This window comes from Citrus sinensis, chromosome 8, assembly GCF_022201045.2.
Source record: "Citrus sinensis cultivar Valencia sweet orange chromosome 8, DVS_A1.0, whole genome shotgun sequence".
Lineage (NCBI taxonomy): Eukaryota > Viridiplantae > Streptophyta > Magnoliopsida > Sapindales > Rutaceae > Citrus > Citrus sinensis.
The window spans coordinates 22,171,330-22,193,865 of record NC_068563.1 but is presented as its reverse complement, the minus strand read 5'-3'; the positions used below and the strand labels follow the sequence as shown (position 1 = coordinate 22,193,865).

The following is a 22,536-nucleotide window of genomic DNA, read 5'->3' as shown; positions in this document are numbered from 1 at the left end:
CAGGAAAGGTAGTTTTGGATAAGAACTCAAGTGGTGCGCAATTAAAGTTTTTATTTTAAAAATATACAAAATTATATTACTTAATTTATAAATCCTCCTGTAGAACTCATTGGATCGGAAAGTTTTTGAAATGAGTATGGCAGCTGCATCTTTTGCAAGCACCAGCCACACTTCCACCATGGCCACCAATTATGAAAAGGATTCCATATGCATTAATTGGCCCAATTCAATCGGGATTCTATTTCCAATTCTAAAGTCAATTTTACTATTTTATGTCATCATTATTTGTCAATACCATAATCCATCAGTTTATGTCCACCTTTGAAAGCCAAGTCACAGGTCCCTTTAAATTACTTTCCATAATATATAATGTCATGCAAATGCAATTGCCATCACCAAATGTTTGTCTTCTAAATGCATGCCCACCGTTCATTATTAAGGAAGTTGACTTTGAATTTTGGTTTCTTGACTTTCATTAATTCTCGACTGTAATTTTATCTTCTAATTTAATTTTTATTTCTTTCTAAATTAAAATTTTTTATACTTTTTTATCCATAATCTCTAATTAATTCCTCATTCAACAAAATAATTTAATTAATTAAAAATAACAAATAATAATAATTAGTAATTATATAATTAAGAGTAAAATATGTATATATTATATGCTCATCGACAACAAGCACCAAAACCGAATCAGCCGACCCGTAAAGGACATGGCATGAAGGAAAAGAAACTTGATTTACATAATTTAGTACTAATGGTATGCCTTGATAACCTGTTGTAAACACTTTTTTTTTTTTATATATATATAAGGTGGTAGTGGTTCTACATATATTTTAGATGTATATTTGACTGTGTGTGTTATAATAAAATCATAAATCTATCAATTTTATCCTTATTTGAAAAAAAATTAATGTTATAACAATTATGACATAGATAACAACAACAAAAAATTCAAAATTTATTGTATATGAGGAAGTGCACACGATATTAGGGAATCAACACATAAGAGCTCCTTTGTACTCGCCACCGGCTTCATTTTCTTAAATCCAGTAATATATTTATTTATTCATTTGTTTACATTCCTAGTCTAAATGTTGTAATATTTCCTCACCTCACATATGTGTCAGAGTCCCCAATATTTGTTTGTTTAGCACTACTGTTTCGTCAATTGAGACTTAAGTCAGAGTCCCCTTCCATTTGTGTTTCGTGATAAGGTAGCCAAAATCAAAAAAAGATGCACTGAAGGTGGGCCAAACATGCACGGTTACGTAAGTAATCAATTGGGGTTAGGGAGGAAAGCTTTCGGTGCATTCGTCGCTTAATTTCTTTCAAAACTTCAAAATTGTGGTTGTGTATTCTGAAGAATTACAATAATTATTTTAAGACAATTAGTTGCTGGGATATTATTGCTTTACGTTCAAGTTCGTTTGTGCCTTGATAAGATGTTTGTCTAAATAAGCTAATTGTCAACGTGGCATATATATATGTAAAACAGCTTGCTTGTTACTGTGCAGGAATTGCAGTCATGGTACAGCGGTCGGCCGCCATGCAGCCCATGCAACTGCAATCACGTGACCATGTAATTAATTTTAGGTTCTTATCTTCCTTGTAACTGTGATCATTATGGGACCTTGAATCAGTACCAATCATTCTGGTTCCCATGATTCCCCTCATATAGCAAAGGCACCGTTTTAAAAGGAAAAAAAACAATAACAACGACCATTTTACTCAAAAATTTTGGCATTTTTTACTGTTTGAATAACCATTATAAAAAAAATTAGTTATTCTATAATAAGTGTGGATGCCAAAAAATGATTCAATAAGTAATGGGACACGTAACATATTTTTATAACTCTTTTGTTGTGGATAATTAACTAAACCACACTACGCAACAGCATTGCATCCAGATCATTTTTCCACAAAGATTCAATCATGGGGTTTTTTTTTTTTAGTTACATTTTTTCATTGGAACTTGGCAACAAAAGCGAATTCAGCTTAAGTCCAAACGCATCTGGTGGAGAGCAACAATCCTCTGGGCCAAACTCTTGCTTTAAGAAGCTGCCACTAGGCCAAGTTGGACACTACTCTTGAATTACAACACGGTTAAGTAATCTCTAGATTCTTGAATGAGTGTTATGTGTAACGTGGATAAAAAGGAACCATTACTGTTTTCAACTTATCGCTAACAGCGGCAAGAAGTGGGGCTTAAAGCAATAAAGGTCGTAATAATCTTTAAAGGCTACATATGATACATACAGAATGGTTTTAATTCTATTAAAAAAAATTAACAATTTACATTGAAAGCCATTTTGTAAAAAGAACTGTAATAGACGCAGCAAGCATTTTTCATGCCTGCTTAATGATTAAAATGGTAGGTTGATATGCTTGAGCTTCGTCTTTTTCCATAGCCTCTAAACCTAGAAATTGCCCAATATCATGTCCTTCGAGTGGCAGAAAACTTGTTTGCAAACCAACATCAAACTCCTCAGAACAAACTCCATGACTTCCTAAATAATCTACAATCTACAGAGACCAATTACAGTATTTATATATGAATAATCATGCTTGAAGCTCATGATTGAAACTTGTCTGATATTTCAAACAGAATTGAAGCCAATTTACTAGTTTATATTTAGATGTCCGTATATAGGGGTATAGATAAATGTTGTGTTACAGATTTTATTATTTGGTATTAATTATCGATCATGAAATATATATTTCTATGCACAAAAGTAAAACCAAATAAGCAAAAGAAAATCATATTCTTGCTTACATGATTGGCATGAGCCGGCCACTTAAGGCAGCTGACTCAAAACTTGAACCCAACAGCCAATCGCCACATATACCAGCCCTTCCGCGACACGGAATACTTGGAGCACTAGTGAGGAAGAGCTGCATCTCTACACATCCCCCCAAAAGAAGGAAAAAATTACATAAATCATGAAAAAGAAATCTTGAATATTCTTAATTATGAAATTCTCTAAGTTATTTTAAATATTCAATAAATTGGAATGACATGTTCCATCTCGTTTCTCAAACGAGCATGACAAGAAAATAAAACTAGAGTCCACACAGTAACTTATTAAGCTTGTCCAAATCAACCACGAAATCAAAGGCAACATAAACCACAAATAGGTACAGCCCATGTAGGTCACAATGATCCAAATGGGACACGATTAAAAAAATAAGGAAATTAAACGGTAATGCCCATAAAAGTGGAGTCATAGCATAATTGGACTCTTGAGAAAAAAAGGGGCTTCTAAAGCCAACTTCTAAAGCCAAGCGCAGCTCCGACTCGCGGTGGCAATCTGACTTAGGCTTCATTTATTCGATTTGATTCTATACAAATTAAATAGATTTGCATTTGAAAAAATTGATTCGTTTAATAAATGGATGAGTTCAATCGATTTGCTAATTAAACAAATCATATTCAGGTTTAAAGATATTGATTCGTTTATTCGTTTCAATTTAATAAATGAGTTATAAACGAATTGAATATGGTCCATTCGTTTAATTAAATTACTTTTTTGTCCTTAAATTTATTTGAAATTTTTTTAAAATTTGAAGGTTAATATTGTAGTTTACAGATGAATTGTAAACGAATCTAAATTCAATTCGATTCATTATGAATTCGTAAGAATAAACAAATAGTAAACGAATCCGAATTCGATTATATTTGTTTATTAATTCTATTAAACGAATCGAACCGAATATTCGTTTAATAAACGAAGCGAATTCAAATTCTGAGATTTCGATTCATTTATTAAACGAATCGAATCTCACTCAATAAAATTTTAACCCAATTCGTTTACGATTCAATTCGGATTCGATTCATTTATTCGCTTTGCCACCCCTAACTACAACAAGCTCAAGCATACCTATTTCAACCTTTTCTGCTGTTGCAGTTGGGAAATTTTCCTAATAAATGATAAAAAAGAATTCATTCCAGTCTTGCAGAAAGCCTGATTTGCAACGTATACCTATCTACAAATGTTGCACCAAAGCATGCGATGACATTGAAATGTTACATTGATTCAAGTTAAAAAGGGAAAATTCATTCTCCGTCCCCGCTGTTTTCAGCCTGCACCCATAACACAGAGAGTCTAGATCTAGCTTATTTCCGATGACGAACCAACCCTAGGCTGTCGAAGATGAGTAACAATGGATCTGTATACACACACACAAACACAAAAACACGCATAGACTTAGTGGTAATAAGGGCGGAGCATTTTTAATGTTATTTTTGAGTTAATTTCTAATTATTCCTGGACTATTTAAATATAATTCTGTTTACCTTTTAAAAATCTTAATTTACTCCTTTTTTTATAATAAAATAAAATAAAATAAAAACAGTTTAAAATTTTCAAATAAAAAAAAAGTTTGAAGATAATCAATTTATAAAAATTTACCATTTTCTAAAAGACCTCTAGTGTAATTAATACAAATAAATATATTAAAGTTTACCATCTTTTTTCCCCAATTAAAAAAAATAAAACTTAACTAAATCATATCTTTCTATGAAGAGCTTCACCTCACCCTACCTTGATAAAATTAACCACAGATAGTGGAAAATAAAGCACATATTTTGTTAATTAATTTACAAAAGTTACATACAAAAGCCAGAAATTGAAAAAGAAAAAAGGAAAAGGGAAGAAATTTTATTATTTCAGCCAAATCACGCGACCTTTTCAATTCAATCCGAAGACAAAACTTCCATTTTAAAATCCTGTGACCGTAATAATCATGGTGAGCATGCATTGAGGAAAACTTGATGCTCGATCCAACGGTTCAGATGTGGTCAACAACGTTCGCTGAGTGAAAGGGGAAACGTGGCTAAATGTGGAACATCGGATCAATACAATGAACAAACAAGATTGCTTCCTAATAAGACAAGAATGGTTGGGTGTATGACCCAATGCAGTGAGTGTATTCCACGCATGGTGGCGTGGCGAAATCTCAACCCTCCATGGTAAAAGTATGTCAATCGAACGGTTAGCACAAGCGGGAATGGTGATCTGTCAATATTGATGATCCCGTATGCGCATGCCAACACTGATTCCACCTTCCAGTCAACCAATGGACGAAACTGAGAATCATTCGCAGCAATGAAATGAGCAGCATGACCAAATATCAGAGGTTGAGGACATATCATTCTGGTTCCGATTCTTCCTCCCAAGCCATGATTCCCCAGGTACAGCAAAGCATAGTAACATAAATAAATAAATGCGAATCATTACATGGATGCGATTGACTAACTGAGCACCCAGTTCAGATACACAAAATTCAAGTTTCAAGAGTTTGAATAACTCGAGTTGAGTCCTATTTTGGTGGCGGTATAATTTTGACAGCATTTTAGCTAAGATATTTGATAAACACCCATTTTTATTAAGCAGTTAATGTTTTAATTCCATTCCTCAATAAATTAAAAGTCACAACACCTCAATCACAAACATGGAGATAATCATAACAAAAAATCCAAAAAAGATTGGGCTAGCCTAATTTTCATATAAACTAAGCATCACAATGGCTACATGCAATTAATGATACACAAAATCGTTGTCACAAAAACAATATTCAACGATTAACACATGCTACACTGTTGATAGCAAATTGTTTCAATTATCATTAAACAAGCATTCACTCTCATCAATCACTGCAATCTAATACTCCAAGCTATAAAAGCAAGAGAATTAAATATGGGGCAACCAAAGTAAAAATCATAAATCCATAAACAGTGTGTAGATAGAAGCATACCTTAACAACTGTAGAAATTTTCATGGCCTGCTTAATGATTCAAATGATAGGTTGATATGCTTGAGCTTCGTCTTTTTCCATAGACTCTAAACCTAGAAATTGCCCAATATCATGTCCTTCGAGTGGCAGAAAACTTGTTTGTAAACCAACAGCAAACTCCTCAAAATGAACTCCACAACTTCCTAAATAATCTACAATCAAGATAGACCAATTACAGTATTTATATATGAATAATCATGCTTCAAGCTTACGATTGAAAATTGTCTGATATTTCAAACAGAGCTGAAGCCAATATACTATTTATATTTAGATGTCCATATACAGGGGTAAACATGTTGTTACAGATTTTATTATTTGATGTTAATTATCAATCATGAAATATATATTTCTATGCACAAAAAAGAAACCAAATAAGCAAAAGAAAATCACATTCTTGCTTACATGCTTGGCATGAGCTGGCCACTTAAGGCAGCTGACTCAAAACTTGAACCCAACAGCCAATCGCCACAAATACCAGTCCTTCCGCGAGGATCCAAGATACAAGAAATACTTTGGAGTGTTAGACGGAAGAGCTGCATCCCTACACATCCCCTTGGCCCCAATTCCCCCCCCCCTCCCACCAAACAAAAAAACCCCAAAAAAAAATTCAAAAAGGAACCTTGAATTTTCTTAGTTATGAAATTCTCAAGTTATTTTAAATATTCAATAAATTGGAACGACATGTTCCATCTCTTTTCTCAGACAAGCATAACAAAAAAATATAACTAGAGTCCACACAATAACTTGTTAAGCGCGTCCAAATCAGCCACTAATTCAAAAGCAACACCAACAGCAAATAGCTACAGGCCAAGTAGGTCACGGAGATCCAAACGGGACGTGATAAAAATGAAATTACAAGATAATGCCCATAAAAGTGGAGTCTTAGCATAATTGGACTAAATGAACATTTCAGTAGGCCAAGCGGCAGCTATAACAACCTCAAGCATACCTGTTTTCACCTTTTCTGGTGTTGCTGTTGGGAAAATTTCCTAATAAATGATTTAAAAAAAAAATTCATAACAGTCTTTGCAGAAAGCCTCATTTGCAAACCATACAGATCTACATATTCTGCACCAAAGTGTGCTGTAACATTGAAATGTTATACTGATTCAAGTCCAAAAGGGAAAAATAAAGCCAATCTTAGTGCAAAGTCTAAACAAATATGCACAAAAGGCCTTGTGTTTTGGGATTTCAAGCTGAAGTATGAATGGATTCCAGTGCTCTAGAAAGGCCCTTCAACTTTGAAAACGTCATCTTTCTTTTGCAGCTTGCCACCTACAATGCCAACCATCAGATCCCACTTCCTTCGCTCCCAGTCCATGGTGAGGTTTCCGAGGTTGAAGGGCCTATCTACAGCACATGAAAGAATATGCATAAGTTTTTTTAAAAAGTGAGAGTTAGAACCCTCGCTTCATCCATCGCTGAATTTCCTCGAGATCTTGATCTTGCCTCCTTCTTCAGCTCTCTTCAGCTTGCTTATCATAAGGAACTCATCACATTGAATCCAAACCGTCGGAATCAGATCCTCTTTCTTCGTCCCCTCTGTTTTCAGCCTGCACCCATAACACAGAGAGTCTAGATCTAGCTTATTTCCGGTGACGAACCAACCCTAGGTTGCCGAGACGAGTAAACAATTGGTTGTAAGGGCGGAGCATTTTTAATGTTATTTTTGAGTTAATTTCTAATTATTCCCCGACTATTTAAATATAATTTTCCTTACCTTTTAAAAATCTTAATTTACTTATAATAAAATAAAATAAAATAAAAATAATTTAAAATTTTAAAAAATAAAAATAATTTAAAAATAATCAATTTTAAAAAAATTAATTCAAAATTTACCATTGTCTAAAATACCTTTAATACAAGTAATACACGTACATATATTAAAGTTAACCATCTTTCTATGAAATTTTTTATTTTAAAAAAAATTGTATATTTTTAAGGTTTTTATTCATAAATTACATACAAATCCTAAAATCTTAAAATATATTTATAATTTTTATTTTTATAATTTTAAATTCTTATAATTTTCTCAAAATATATTTTTTATTGAAATCAAAAATAATTATAAAATGGGGTAGGAATAAAATATTTGTTAAAATAACAATTTATTTAAATATTTAATTAACTTTTTATTTAAAAATAAAGAAAGAAATTAAATTGTATTTAGTTATTTAGTGATTTTATTTTTATTTTTTGAAAAAAAAAAGGTTTGATAAGGAGGTTTGAGGGGTGTGATCAGGAACTTGTTGGTAAAAGCCCAAAATATCTAAGCAGGGCCATGTTGTCTTAGCCCATTAAAAATCTTTAACATCCCTTCGATGAGGTGGGACAAATGGCACCCCTCTGTAGATGTGAGCTTCTTCTCGTTCTTCTCAAAAGTCCTGATAAATAAATTTATCATAATTGTATATGTCTTTGTTCGTCTTTTATTGTAATTCCTCAATGCAGTTTATAAATTTAATCTTAATTAGAATTACGGATCATTCTATAATGCCGTAATTAAATTTACGGCATTGATGCCGTAATGGGCGTGAATCGTTAGATTTAAATAAAAAATTTCTACCATTAATTTTAAATAAATAGGTAACCTGTTACCTAAGTAGTAGGTAATTACTCTTTTTTGTTCAAGTTCTAGGTTACATTTACTAATTTTATGTGTGATTTACAAGTTTTATGAAGCATTTACAAGTTAATGTAGATTTACAAGTTTTATGCAACATTTACAAGTTTTTGTTTTGTTTACAAGTTCTTCTTTCAATTTACAACTCTAACATTAATTTACTTATTTTTCCATTAATTTACTAGTTTTATGTGTGATTGACACATTTTTTATTTCATTTCACACTTAGTATCAATTTACAAGTTATATATCATTTTTCTAAATTTTTGTTTTATTTACAAGTTCTTCTTGCAAATTACAACTCCATTAATTTACCCATTTTTCCATCAATTTACTAGTATTATTTGTGATATATACATTTTTTGTTTCATTTCACAATTAATGTCAATTTACTAGTTCTATATCATTTTTCTAAGTTTTTGTTTTGTTTACAAGTTCTTCGTGCAAATTACAACTCCAACATTAATTTACCATTTTTTTCATTAATTTATTAGTTTTATGTGTGATTTACAAATTTATTGTTTCATTTCACACTTAATATCAATTTACAAGTTTTATGTCATTTTTCTAAGTTTTTGTTTTGTTTACAAGTTCTTCTTGTAATTTACAACTCCAACATTAATTTACCAATTTTTCAATCAATGTACTAGTTTTAGGTGTGATTTATACATTTTTATTTTGTTTCACACTTAATGTCAATTTACAAGTTCTATGTCATTTTTATAAGTTTTTATTTTGTTTACAAGTTCTTCTTGCAAATTACAACTCCATTAATTTACCCATTTTTTCATTAATTTATTAGTTTTATGTGTGATTTACATATTTTTTGTTTCATTCCACATGTAATATCAATTTACTAGTTGTATGTCATATTTCTAAGTTTTTGTTTTGTTTACAAGTTCTTCTTACAAATTACAACTCCAACATTAATTTACCATTTTTTCCATTAATTTTCTAGTTTTATGTGTGGTTTACAATTTTTTTATTTCATTTCACACTTAATGTCAATTTACAAGTTCTATGTTATTTTTCTAAGTTTTTGTTTTGTTTATAAGTTCTTCTTGCAATTTACAACTCTAATATTAATTTACCCATTTTCCATCAATTTATTAGTTTTATGTGTGATTTATACATTTTTTGTTTCATTTCATACTTAATGTCAATTTACAAGTTCTGTGTCATTTTTATAAGTTTTTGTTTTGTTTATAAGTTCTTCTTGCAAATTACAACTTCATCATTAATTTACCATTTTTTCCATTAATTTACTACTTTTATGTGTGGTTTACAAAGTTTTTGTTTCATTTCACACTTAATGTCAATTTACAAGTTCTATGTCATTTTTTTAAGTTTTTGTTTTGTTTACAAGTTCTTCTTGCAATTTACAACTCCAACATTAATTTACCCATATTCCCATCAATTTACTAGTTTTGTATGTGATTTACACATTTTTTGTTTTATTTCACACTTAATGTTAATTTACAAGTTTTATATCATTTTTTCCAAATTTTTGTTTTGTTTACAATTTCTTATTGTAATTTACAACTCCATCATTAATTTACCATCTTTTCCATCAATTTACTAGTTTTATGTGTGATTTACACATTTTTTATTTCATTTTATACTTAATGTCAATTTACAAGTTTTAAGTCATTTTTCCAAGTTTTCATTTTTTTTTACACTTTTTTCTTATAATTTACAAGTTCACCATCAATTTACCTCTTTTTCATCAATTTACTACTTTTATGTGTGGTTTGCACATTTTTTGTTTCATTTTATACTTAATGTCAATTTACAAGTTTTAAGTCATTTTTCCAAGTTTTTGTTTTCTTTACACTTTTTTCTTTTAATTTACAACTCCATCATTAATTTACTCTTTCTTCCATTAATTTACTACTTTTATGCGTGGTTTACATATTTTTTGTTTCATTTTACACTTAATGTCAATTTACAAGTTTTAAGTCATTTTTCCAAGTTTTCATTTTTTTCTTACACTTTTTTCTTATAATTTACAAGTTCACCATCAATTTACCTCTTTTTCATCAATTTACTACTTTTATGTGTGGTTTGCACATTTTTTGTTTCATTTTACACTTAATGTCAATTTACAAGTTCTAAGTCATTTTCCAAGTTTTTATTTTCTTTACAGTTTTTTCTTCTAATTTATAAGTTCATCATTAATTTACCCTTTTTTCATCAATTTACTAGTTTTATGTGTGATTTATACATTTTTTGTTTCATTTCACACTTAATGTCAATTTACAAGTTCTATGTCATTTTTATAAGTTTTTGTTTTGTTTACAAGTTTTTCTTGTAAATTACAACTCCATCATTAATTTACCATTTTTTTCATTAATTTACTAATTTTATTTTTGATTTACACATTTTTTGTTTCATTTTACACTTAATGTTAATTTACAAGTTCTAAGTCATTTTTTCAAGTTTTTGATTTGTTTACACTTTTTTCTTCTAATTTACAACTCTATTATTAGTTTACCCGCTTTTCCATCAATTTACTGATTTTATGTATGGTTTACACATTTTTTGTTTCATTTTACATTTAATGTTAATTTACAAATTTTAAGTCACTTTTTCAAGATTTTATTTTCTGTACACTTTTTTCTTGTAATTTACAACTCCATCATTAATTTACTCATTTTTTCATCAATTTACTAGTTTTATGTATGATTTACACATTTTTTGTTTCATTTTACACTTAATGTTAATTTACAAATTTTAAGTCATTTTTTCAATATTTTGTTTTATGTACACTTTTTTCTTGTAATTTACAACTCCATTGTTAATTTACTCATTTTCCCATCAATTTACTAATTTTATGTATGGCTTACACATTTTTTGTTTCATTTTACACTTAATGTCAATTTACAAGTTCTACCTCATTTTTCTAAATTTTTGTTTTGTTTACAAGTTCTTCTTGCAATTTACAACTCTAACATTAATTTACTCTCTTTTTCCATCAATTTATTAGTCTTACGTGTGATTTACAAATTGTTTGTTTTATCTCACACTTAATGTCATTTTACAAGATTTATGTGATTTTTCTAAGTTTTTATTTTGTTTGCAATTTTTTCTTCTAATTTACCACTCCAACTTTAATTTACTCATTTTCCCTTTTTTTACTATTTCCAAGTGTGAATTACAAATCTTTTATTTCATTTCATACTTAATGTCAATTTACAAATTTTTTTTTCTATTTTTTTAATTTTGTAGACCAATTTACCACTCTAACGCTAATTTATCCGTTTTACCTTCAATCTACGAGTCATACGTGTGGTTTAGAAATTTTTTGTCTTATTTCACATTTAGTTGGAATTTAAGTTATGTAGTTTAGGTCAATTGGCTCAACTTAAATCCAATGTGAAAATGGTTAAAGAGTTGGATTATTGGCATTTTATGATTTAGATAGAATAATATAAGGGTGGGCATGAGTTGGGTTTGATAGGGTTAGTGAAATTCTAACATGGTCTACTTTTTAATGAGTTGAGATAAAATCCACCCAACTTTACTAAATGAACTTATTTAACCCAATTCTACTCAAACCTTATATCGTTTGGTTAAGTTGATTAGGTTGAAGGTTAAATCAAAATTTTAAATTGAACAGTGAAAATGATATGAAACTTGGAATGAAACTTATTAAAATCAAATATAAATCTTTTATAACATGAAATTTTCATTCACTATCTAGTGTACGATAAAGAAAGTTAATAAATTAACTATCTTTAAATTAAGAAAATTTCCACAAAAAGCATATAGACTTTATTTCTCATGCATCTCCTTTTCCAATTCTAAATTCAGACTTTTTAGATAATTAGCTAGCATCATATACAAAAATAAAATGAAAGTGATATATAATTATGTGCCGTTAAGTATTCACTAAAAAATAAAAAGAAATTAAAACCAACTTACTTTTATATTAATCTTATAAAATAATAAATTTACTTATAAGAGAGTGTGATTTTGGTTTAGGAATTGTAGTCTAGAGCAGCAAATGCAAGAATGAAATAGCCTCTTCTATTAAAAGATTAAAAAGAATAAAAAATTAGATAAGCCATTTAAGTCTTTATAATTTTGCAACTGAGAATTAACACATTATCATTATCCTTATTATTATTATTATTATTATTATTATTATAGTAGATTTGGTTGGGTTAGACTGGTTAATTATAATTTATCCAACCCAAACTAATTATTAATTAGGTTTGAAAAAAACAGACCCAATTAAACCACAATAATTTGCTCATGGTGCATTTACTAATCAGTAATCGGAACGGGCTACAATCAGAATCAAGAATGTGAATAAGAATAAGTTATTTATTTGAGCTGTAGAAATTAAAGTCGGAATGAGATTCATTTCCATCGATGCGTTTAATTTGTCTTGGAATCAGAATGAATTATCATAATTTACTTAAATGCCCTTTGTTGATTATTGTCAATTGGTGGTAATAATAATAATAATAATAATAATAATAATCATCATCATCATCATAATATTTATTAAAATAGTATTATAATTATGATTACTAATTCATTATTGTTATTATTTATTAATTTCATGATTTTGTTATATGATTATTATTTATGAAAATATTATTGTGTTCAAAATTTATAATAATTATTATAATAATAAGTTATTATTATTATTATTTTATTATATTATTATTTAGTAAAAATATTATTATATTTATAATTTTATTGTTATTATTATCAGTATGAAATTATTTCATTATTATTTATTATAATATTATTATAATTATAATTTATTAATCTTTTATTATAATTTATTTATTTAATATTACCTAATTAAAATTTATAATAATTTATTAAAATATTTTTATAGTTATTATTTATTAAAAAAATTCAATATTATAACAATTATGGCAGCATCAACAGCAAAAAAGTAAAAAAAAAAACTTTTTTTTATACTATCGATTTTTTCCCCTCTTTTGAAAATAAAAGGCTGAAAAAAAAAACATTTCTCATTGACTCTCAATGTCACTGTAGAAGAAAAAAAATCAAAACAAAAAGCACTGCCCTGTCCACCCCTAATGTTCATTCCCAAATGTGAATTTCTGTCTCAGTTCTCCTAAATTTTAAGCCAAGATTCGCCAAATCCGAACCTGAATCTGCTGGCTCATGAACCGTGAAACCGTCAATCACAATCCAAATAGTTGGGAATGTAGATTGTCGAAGAGATAACATGCAGATTGTCGTTCAGATTCTGGTGATGGTAAGGCTATGAAAGAAACCAAGAAGAGCACCAAAAGCATCCGCTAGTTTTATCCCTAAAATTGTCTTCCAACTCCAAAACTTTGCAGATCGGTTTGGAGCGCATCATGCGAGGTAAGCAATTTGGAAAATCATTTTAGAATTTTTATTTTTTTCACAAATTATTATCGAGAATGAAGACAAGAAGCTTAGACTTAGAATATTTGAAAATTGTGTTTTCTAATGATTTTCAAGAATAGTTTTGACAAATGTGTTTGGTAATGTCTTTTGGAGCAGAATAAGAGTATTGTGTTTTCCAAGAACATAATTCCCTGCGTGAACTTTTTGGTTTAAAATTTATTTGCTGGCAATAATATACTATTGAAATTTTTTTTTCTTGCCTGTCTAAAAACTCAATTTTTCTTATTTTCCATCTTTGTTTGAACATACTATGTGTTTAGATATTGTATGCTGATGGAGAGACAAGTACTGCCTTGATCAATTTGATGGGCTTATAAATGAACAAAGCATAGGGAAATTGGACTATTTAGACATTAATTTGCCCAATTTGATGAGCTTGTAAAAGAACAAAGCATACAAAACCGGACAATATAATTGGGTCTTTTTTGCTTTTGAATGGGGCTGTGATGTATTTTGCAGCCATGCTTGTGAGCTAATCTGTCTATCTTTCAGCTACTATTAATATACTGCCATCTTAAGTTTTTTATGACCTGGGAAGACTTTAGCAGGAAAGTTCAACCTCTTAAGGTTTTAGAAGCTTATAGACTAAGAATCTTTCATCTGATATGATGACTCTTGTTAAGATTTATCTTGTATTCAATTTTCTTTCTTTATTTAGATTACAAAGTGTATTTCGTTCCTCAGGTTGTAGAGTCATTGCCATGGATATGCCTCTTATCTGGCCTTGGTGGGGAGGAAATGAAGATGTTCATTGAAGCATTTCCAGAGACAGGTACCTGATCTTCTGTTGAAACACCATTGCAGTATCATGTTTTAGACCTTGAAGTGGGTATATTTGTATCATTTCAGCCATTTTCAAGTTTACACAAACCTATACATGAAGATTTAGGCACAAAAAGAAATGTCAAATATCACAACTTTTGGATCCTGTAAAACAACAGAAAATTTAACCCAAAAACAGCAATAAATTTATCCAAAAACAACAAAAAATTTAACTTAAAAATAGTAGCAAATTTTACCACAGCAGAAAATTTAACCAAAATACAGCAGCAAATGAAGCCCAAAACACCAAAAATTTACATGGAAACAGCAGAAAATTTAGCCCAAAAACAGTCATAAATTTATCTAAACATCAACAAATTTACCCAGAAACAGCAGAAAATGTAACACAAAAATAGCAATAAATTTATCCAGAAATAGGAAAAAATTTAACTGTAAACCAGCAGCAAATTTACCCAGAAGTAACAGAAAATTTAACCTAAAAACAGCAGCAAATGAAGCCCAAACACTAGAAAAATTTACCTGAACACAGCAAAAAATTTAACCTAAAAACAGCAATAAATTTATCTAAAAACAGCAGACAATTTAACTGAAAAACGGCAGCCAATTTATCCAGAAACAGCAAAAACTTTAACATAATAACATCAGCAAATGAAGCCCAAAACACCAGAAAAATTAACCAAAAACGGCAGCCAATTATCCCAAATACATCAGTAAATTTATCCAAAAACAGCAATATATTTACCCAGAAACAACAAAATATTTAACCTAAAAACAGCACCAAATGAAGCCCAAAACACTAAAAATACTTACCTAGAAACAGCAAAAAATATAACCCAAAAACAACAGTAAATTTATCTAAAAACAATAGAAAAATAACCTGAAATACAATAAATTAAAATACAGCAGCCAATTTACCCAGAAACAATAAAAAATTTAAGCTAAAAACAGCAGCAAATGAAGCCCAAAATGCCATAAAAATTTAACCAAAAACAGCAACAAATCATCCCAAAAACTGCATAAAATTTATCCAAAAACAGTAAAAAATTTAACTGAAAAATAGCAGTATATTTTCCCAAAAATAACAAAATATTTAGCCCAGAACCAGCAGCAAATGAAGCCCAAAACACCAGAAAAAATTACCTAAAAATAGCAAAAAAAACCCAAAACAGTAGTAAATTTATCTATAAATAACAAAAAAATAAATTGAAATACAGCAACCAATCTACCCAAAAATAGCAAAAAATTTAACCTAAAAATAGCAGTAAATTAAGCCAAAAATACCAAAAAAAATTAACCAAAAACAGCAGCAAATCATCCCAAATACAACAAAAAATTTATCTAAAAATAGCAAAAAAATTAACTGAAAAATAGCAGTATATTTACCCAGAAACAGAAAAATATTTAGCCCAGAACCAGCAGCAAATGAAGCCCAAAACACTAGAAAAAATTACCTGAAAATAGCAAAAAATATAACCCAAAACAGCAATAAATTTATCTTAAAATAACAAAAAATAAACTGAAAAATAGCAGCCAATTTACCTAGAAATAGCAGAAAATTTAACCTAAAAACAGCAGCAAATGAAGCCCAAAATACAAGAAAAATTTAACCAAAAACAGCAGCAAATCATCCCAAATACAGCAGAAAATTTGGCCATAAACAAAAGCATATCAAACCCAAAATTTATCTGCAACTTCACATAATTCTCTGTCACGTCAATTATATTTGAGACAAAAACCCACTTCCAGTTTCAGAATTTTGATCCCTTACCCTTAGTTTATCTACTTGTGTCTGATGTATATTTTCATTTATTTATTATCCCCATCCATACATCCATCCATGAGCCACCACACATTTGTTTATAAACCAAAATCAATGCACACAATAATACAAAATCAAGGTCACAACAGTTAGCATAACTCATATAGTACTGTATATCATTCACCCACACTCGGAGCTTAAGTCAAATATATCGAATGAAGGAATTAGTATATGCTGATGCTCATAAGCTTTTCCGTCAGTGTGCTTTTACGGGAGGACATCTTGATGCAAGTTATACAGAGCTCACACACAAGGCAATAAAATATGCGCAAGGAGTTCCTTTAGCTCTTATCATTCACCCATATTCAAAAATCATCCTAAACATATATATTTAGGCTAAAAAAAAAATAACATTCTAATGGATAACAAGATAGATTTATTAATTGACCTATATATTACAGTGGAATAATAGTTAGACCGAAACTAAAATAAGATACATATAAAAAATTAATGTTTCGTGAAATTAGACCGGCACTCCAATATGAATTGAATCTTTCTTATGACCCTCAGATTGAATGATATTCTTATAGGAGAGTATGAATTAATTATGTGTCCTAAGTAACGATAATAATTGATCAACAATAAATAAAATATCTCTAACTACCTGATCATCACAAATTGTGAAAGCAAATTACAACCCGCCGCAACAAATCTTCTCCTCGAAGTGAAATATAAAACAAACAGAAACACAAAAAAAAAATCACCAACAATTTCAGTTTCAATTGCCATTTATATATACACAAATATATCTCTAAGAGATGGACCATTGCACTAAAACTACAACTGGGAAACTTATTCCCTCTTTCCTTCCCCATGCTTAGCCCGTAGTGAACTCAAGCAGCTACATCTAATTTCTTTCATCAATTTCATAAGTGTCCAGCTAAGATTCTTATAAGATACGAACCAAATGAACATTACATAATTCGACAATATGTGTTTTCAGAATAGGACATATTACTGTATTCAAGCAACCATATTACCTGCAAAATAAATCAATTAATCTAATTTATCCATATTACTTGTAATAACAGGAAAAAATCATATCAAAGTCTAGTGCATGCTCTATATTTCTTAATTTAATTTATCCATATATTATTTTTTGCTTCTTTTTCACCTCTGTTTTCGCTTCAAGCAACTTCCAAAGCAATGATTGGCAGGAAAAGAGTATTGGAGGAAAACAAAATTGCGTTAGCCAAGAAACCCAAACACTTTGCACAGGAACTTAATTCTGTGAACAAATGCAGAAATTATGACCATGAAAGAAAACTATGCAAACCCAAACACTTTGCAGCAACTTCTTAATTCTTAGATTCAATTCCGTGAACAAATTATGACCATGAAAGAAAACGAAATTGCTTAGCAATTCGGCGAGACAGAGGATTAAACTTACCTTACACAGGGACGACGGCCAAACCAAGATAGAGGCAGCGACGACAGCGACTCAGCAATTTGAACATGTAAAAAAAAGGGGAAAAGATCTCTCTATTATTATTGTTATACACCATTTATATACAAAAGCGTCAGCTAACTAAAAGGCTAAAAAGAAGAGATTGATTGCTAGCTGTACACAATAGAAAAGGAAATTGCTTATAAGAGAAAGTTGACTAACAAATTACGTCCATTACTGCAGCAGAACAACTGTCCATAATCTTGCCAATAACTGTCCATAATCTTGGCAAATCTCAACACTCACCCTCAAGTTGGAGCATGGATGTTAATGATGCCCAACTTGCGAAGATGAGTATGAAATAAGGCTTTTCCAAGAGGCTTGGTTAATAAATCTGCAACTTGAGTTTGTGATGAAGTGAAAGCAGTAGCAATATGCCCAGATTGAATCTTTTCTCTGACCATGTGACAATCCATCTCAATATGTTTTGTTCGTTCGTGAAACACTAGATTTGCTGCGATGTGTAATGCTGCTTGGTTATCACAATAGAGCTTAGCAGGGATCACGAAATTAACTTGCAAATCTTTGAAGAGGTATCTCAACCAAGTGAGCTCATAAGTAATGGCTGCCATGGCTCTATATTCTGCTTCTACTGAAGATCGTGAAATCGTTGTTTGCTTTTTGGTTTTCCAAGAGATGAGAGATGGACCAAGAAATACGCAGTATCCAGTGACTGATCTCCTTGTGGTAGGACAACTTCCCCAATCTACATCACTATAACCTATTAACTTCAAATTATTTTCTGCTGGAAAAAATAGTCCTTGTCCCGGTGTTCCTTTCAAGTATCGAAGGACTCGAATTGCCGCATCTAAATGTGGCTTGCGGGGTTGATTCATAAACTGACTAAGAAGATGTACAGAATAATTAATATCAGGCCTTGTGATTGTGAGGTAAATGAGACGGCCAACAAGTCTTCTATATTTTGATGGGTCTTTGAGAAGGTCACCACTTGATGGCGTAAACTTCAAGTTTTGTTCCATAGGAAAAGAAGCTGGTGCTGCTCCCAGGAGTCCCATATCATCAAGTATATCTAATACATATTTACGCTGGGAGATGCAAATGCCTTTCTTGGAACGAGCCACCTCTATTCCCAAAAAATACTTTGGCTTTCCAAGATCCTTGATTCTAAAATGTTCATCAAGGAACTTTTTTAAAGTTGTTATTGCAGCTGGATCATTTCCTGTTATTATCATGTCATCAACGTAAATCAATACTGCTGTGAATGAGTCTCCATGCACTCTAGTAAAAAGAGAGTAGTCAGCCATAGATTGCTTGAAGCCGGCTTTGCGAATGGCACAAGAAAACTTGGAATACCAGTTACGTGAAGCTTGCTTCAATCCATAGAGTGACTTATTAAGTCGACAAACCAAGTTCTCCCCCTGTCGACTATAACCTGGTGGCGGAAGCATGTATACCTCTTCAGCTAGATCACCATGAAGGAAGGCATTTTGAACATCTAGTTGATGGAGAGGCCAATTTCTAGCAGCAGCAATAACCAAAATGCATCGCACAGTAATAAGTTTGGCAACTGGGGAAAATGTTTCTTGATAATCCATCCCTTCAATCTAAGTGTATCCCTTAGCTACCAGTCGAGCTTTGTATCATTCTATTGTGCCATCAGAACGATACTTTATTTTATAGACCCACTTACAACCAATTGGTTTCTTCCCTTTGGGCAATGTAGTAAGAGTTCAAGTACCATTGACTTCAAGAGCTTCGATTTCCAAATTCATGGCCTCACGCCACTTGGGATCATGCTCAGCCTGGGCAAATGTGTTAGGTTCAACAGAACTAGAGATAGATGCAACAAAGGCGTGATGAGAAGAGGAAAGATTATTATAAGAGACAAAATTAACTAAAGGATAACATGTACCTTGCCGAGACTGAAGCACAAAAGATGACATTGAGCTGGGGGACAACAGAGTGGCCTGTGAGCAATGAAAGTCACGGAGCCAAGTGGAAGGTTTTCGGATTCGATCAGATCTTCTTAGCATATGTTGAGTGGGCTGGTTATGTAAAGGTACAGGTTGAGATTCATTAGATGTATTGTCTTCTTGTGGAACGATGGGAATTAACTGAGCATCATGGTCTGGTATAGATAAAGGCAAAACTTGTAAATTATGATTGATATCACATTTGGAGTTTGTAAAAGGGAATACATTCTCATGAAAAATAACATCTCGACTCGAAAAAATCTTCTTAGTTTCTAGATCATAAACTTTGTAAGCCTTTTGACTCGAAGGATACCCAACAAAAATGCATTTACAGGCACGATGATCGAACTTATGTTGAGGTTCGACATTAGTAGCAAAACATAAACATCCAAACACACGCAAATGGTCATAAGTATGTGGCTTTTTATGTAGAATTTCAAATGGCGTTTTTCGAGAGAGTAAGGGTGTAGGTATGCGATTAATAAGATAAACTGCAGTAATAACACTTTCACCCCAAAAGGTTAGAGGCAAATAAGATTGAAATCTCAAGGCTCGGGCTACATTCAAAATATGTCGATGTTTGCGTTCTAGTACACCATTTTGTTGAGGTGTGGAAACACAACTATGCTCATAAAGGATTCCTTCATCCTTAAAGAAGTTATGCATGGAAGTAAATTCTTTACCATTATCTGTGTGAAACCTTTTAACTTTATAATTGAATTGTGTAGAAACAAAAGCACAGAAAGATTTTAAAAAATTTTGTGTGTCTGATTTAAACCGCATAGGATAAATCCATGTATGTCTGGAGTAATCACCCACAACAGTCAAAAAATAATAAGCACCTAAAAGAGAACATACTCAAAAAGGTCCCCAAATATCGCAATGAATTAACTCAAAAGGTTTTTTAGTAGAAATAATACTTAAACCAAAAGGTAACCTTGTTTGTTTAGCCAAAGGGCAAATATCACAAACTTTATTTGAAGAGAAAGAAATTTCAGGTACTAAATCTGCAAGATGTTTCATTGGGTGGATGGAAGGGTGTCCGAGACGTTTGTGCCACAAATCTGGTTGCGAAGATGTCTGGTTGACTTGAGGAGTGAGCAAATTAGGCGAAGGTGTAATGTTTGGAGAAAAATAATAAAGACCGTCATGTTGTCTCCCCAGACTAATCGTCCTCTTCGTTGCCAAGTCCTGTAAGATGCAAAAGTCAGCAAAAAAAATGATTGAACAATTCAAGGACTTTGTCATTTTGCTAACAGACAACAAGTTGACACAGAACGAGGGTACATGGAAAACATTTGAGAGAGAAAAATCAGAACCAAAGTTAGTTGAGCCTATTGAGTCTATTTGAACCTTGTTTCCGTTGGGTAGTATAACAGAGGTGTGTGGAGAATGACTTACTTCAGATAACAAATCAAGAGTAGATGTGATATGGTGAGTTGCACCACTATCTATTATCCATTTATTCGAATGAGAGGAGCTAATATGGGATGAAAGACAAAAAGGGGAAAGCTGACCTGCTACATTTGCCTTAGGTTGAGCATTACCATTATTCAAGAGAGCCATGATTTGTTGGTATTGCTCTTGCGTGAAACTTGGCGTTTCAAGTTGTGAGTTGTTAACTGTAGGCCCTGATTTATTTCTAGATTTCTCACCCTTCTTGTGAAATTTGTGACCAAGGGGGAAGCTATGCAAGTGAAAACACTTCTCAATTGTATGGTTATCTCTGTTGCAGTGGCTGCAATGCAATTTTCCTCTCCCTTTGTTATGCGAACTGCTATCATTGTTGCTGGTTTGTGTTGCTGCCAACAAGATTTCTCTAGACACAGCCACATCACGTTGTTTTTCTTCTTGGAGAATCAAATTATAAATTTTTCTAATTGTAGGAAGTGGTTGTATAAGGAGAATTTGACCACGTATAGCAGAATATGTATCATTTAAACCCATAAGGAATTGCATTACCTTCCCTCGTTGTTCTCGTTCTTCATTTCCCTTAATTGCCCCACAGGTGCAAATAGACATGTCATTGTAAGATGAGAGCTCATCCCACAAGCCCTTCAGTTTGGAGTAATATGCTTCCACGGACATGGTCCCTTGATGTAAAGAAGCAATGTCTCTTTCAATTTGAAAGATCCTTGGGGCATTATTTTGAGAAAATCTCTCCTTTAGATCGGCCCATACCTCTGCTGCAGATTCTGTATACAATACACTATCACCAAGATTAGGATCAATAGAATTAAGGATCCAAGATAATACCATATCATTACATCTTTGCCATAAGGCATGTTTTTCATCGGCTGCCGGTGGCTTATCGATTGAACCGTCAACGAAACCTGTTTTGTTTTTCGTACTTAGAGCAATACTCATTGACCGACTCCAAGTGGCGTAATTATCACCATTCAATGGCTTGGTGACCAAACTAATTCCTGGATGATCCGAGGAATGAAGATAAAATGGATCCGAAGGATCGATAATAACATTGGTTTTTGTTTTCGATGAAGTAGCTTTCGTCATTTGTGACTAAAGGAAAGCTAAGAAAATATTCTCCCAAGACCGTAATGCTCTAATACCATGTAAAAAAAAGGGGAAAAGATCTCTCTATTATTATTGTTATACACCATTTATATACAAAAGCGTCAGCTAACTAAAAGGCTAAAAAGAAGAGATTGATTGCTAGCTGTACACAATAGAAAATGAAATTGCTTATAAG

At 31.3% G+C, this 22,536-nt stretch overlaps 1 long non-coding RNA gene and 1 other non-coding gene across 2 annotated transcripts; both read right to left on the bottom strand.

Moving 5' to 3' along the window:
- Positions 1-4,568: 4,568 nt before the first annotated feature.
- Positions 4,569-7,484, bottom strand: LOC127899149 (uncharacterized). The gene is made up of 2 exons (XR_008051033.1): positions 6,199-7,484; positions 4,569-5,948 (listed from the first exon to the last, which is right to left on the bottom strand). It is a non-coding gene; the product is annotated as an uncharacterized LOC127899149 (long non-coding RNA).
- On the bottom strand, positions 7,004-7,166 carry MIR3952 (microRNA MIR3952). The gene has a single exon (NR_129338.1). It is a non-coding gene; the product is annotated as a microRNA MIR3952 (primary transcript).
- Positions 7,485-22,536: the final 15,052 nt, after the last annotated feature.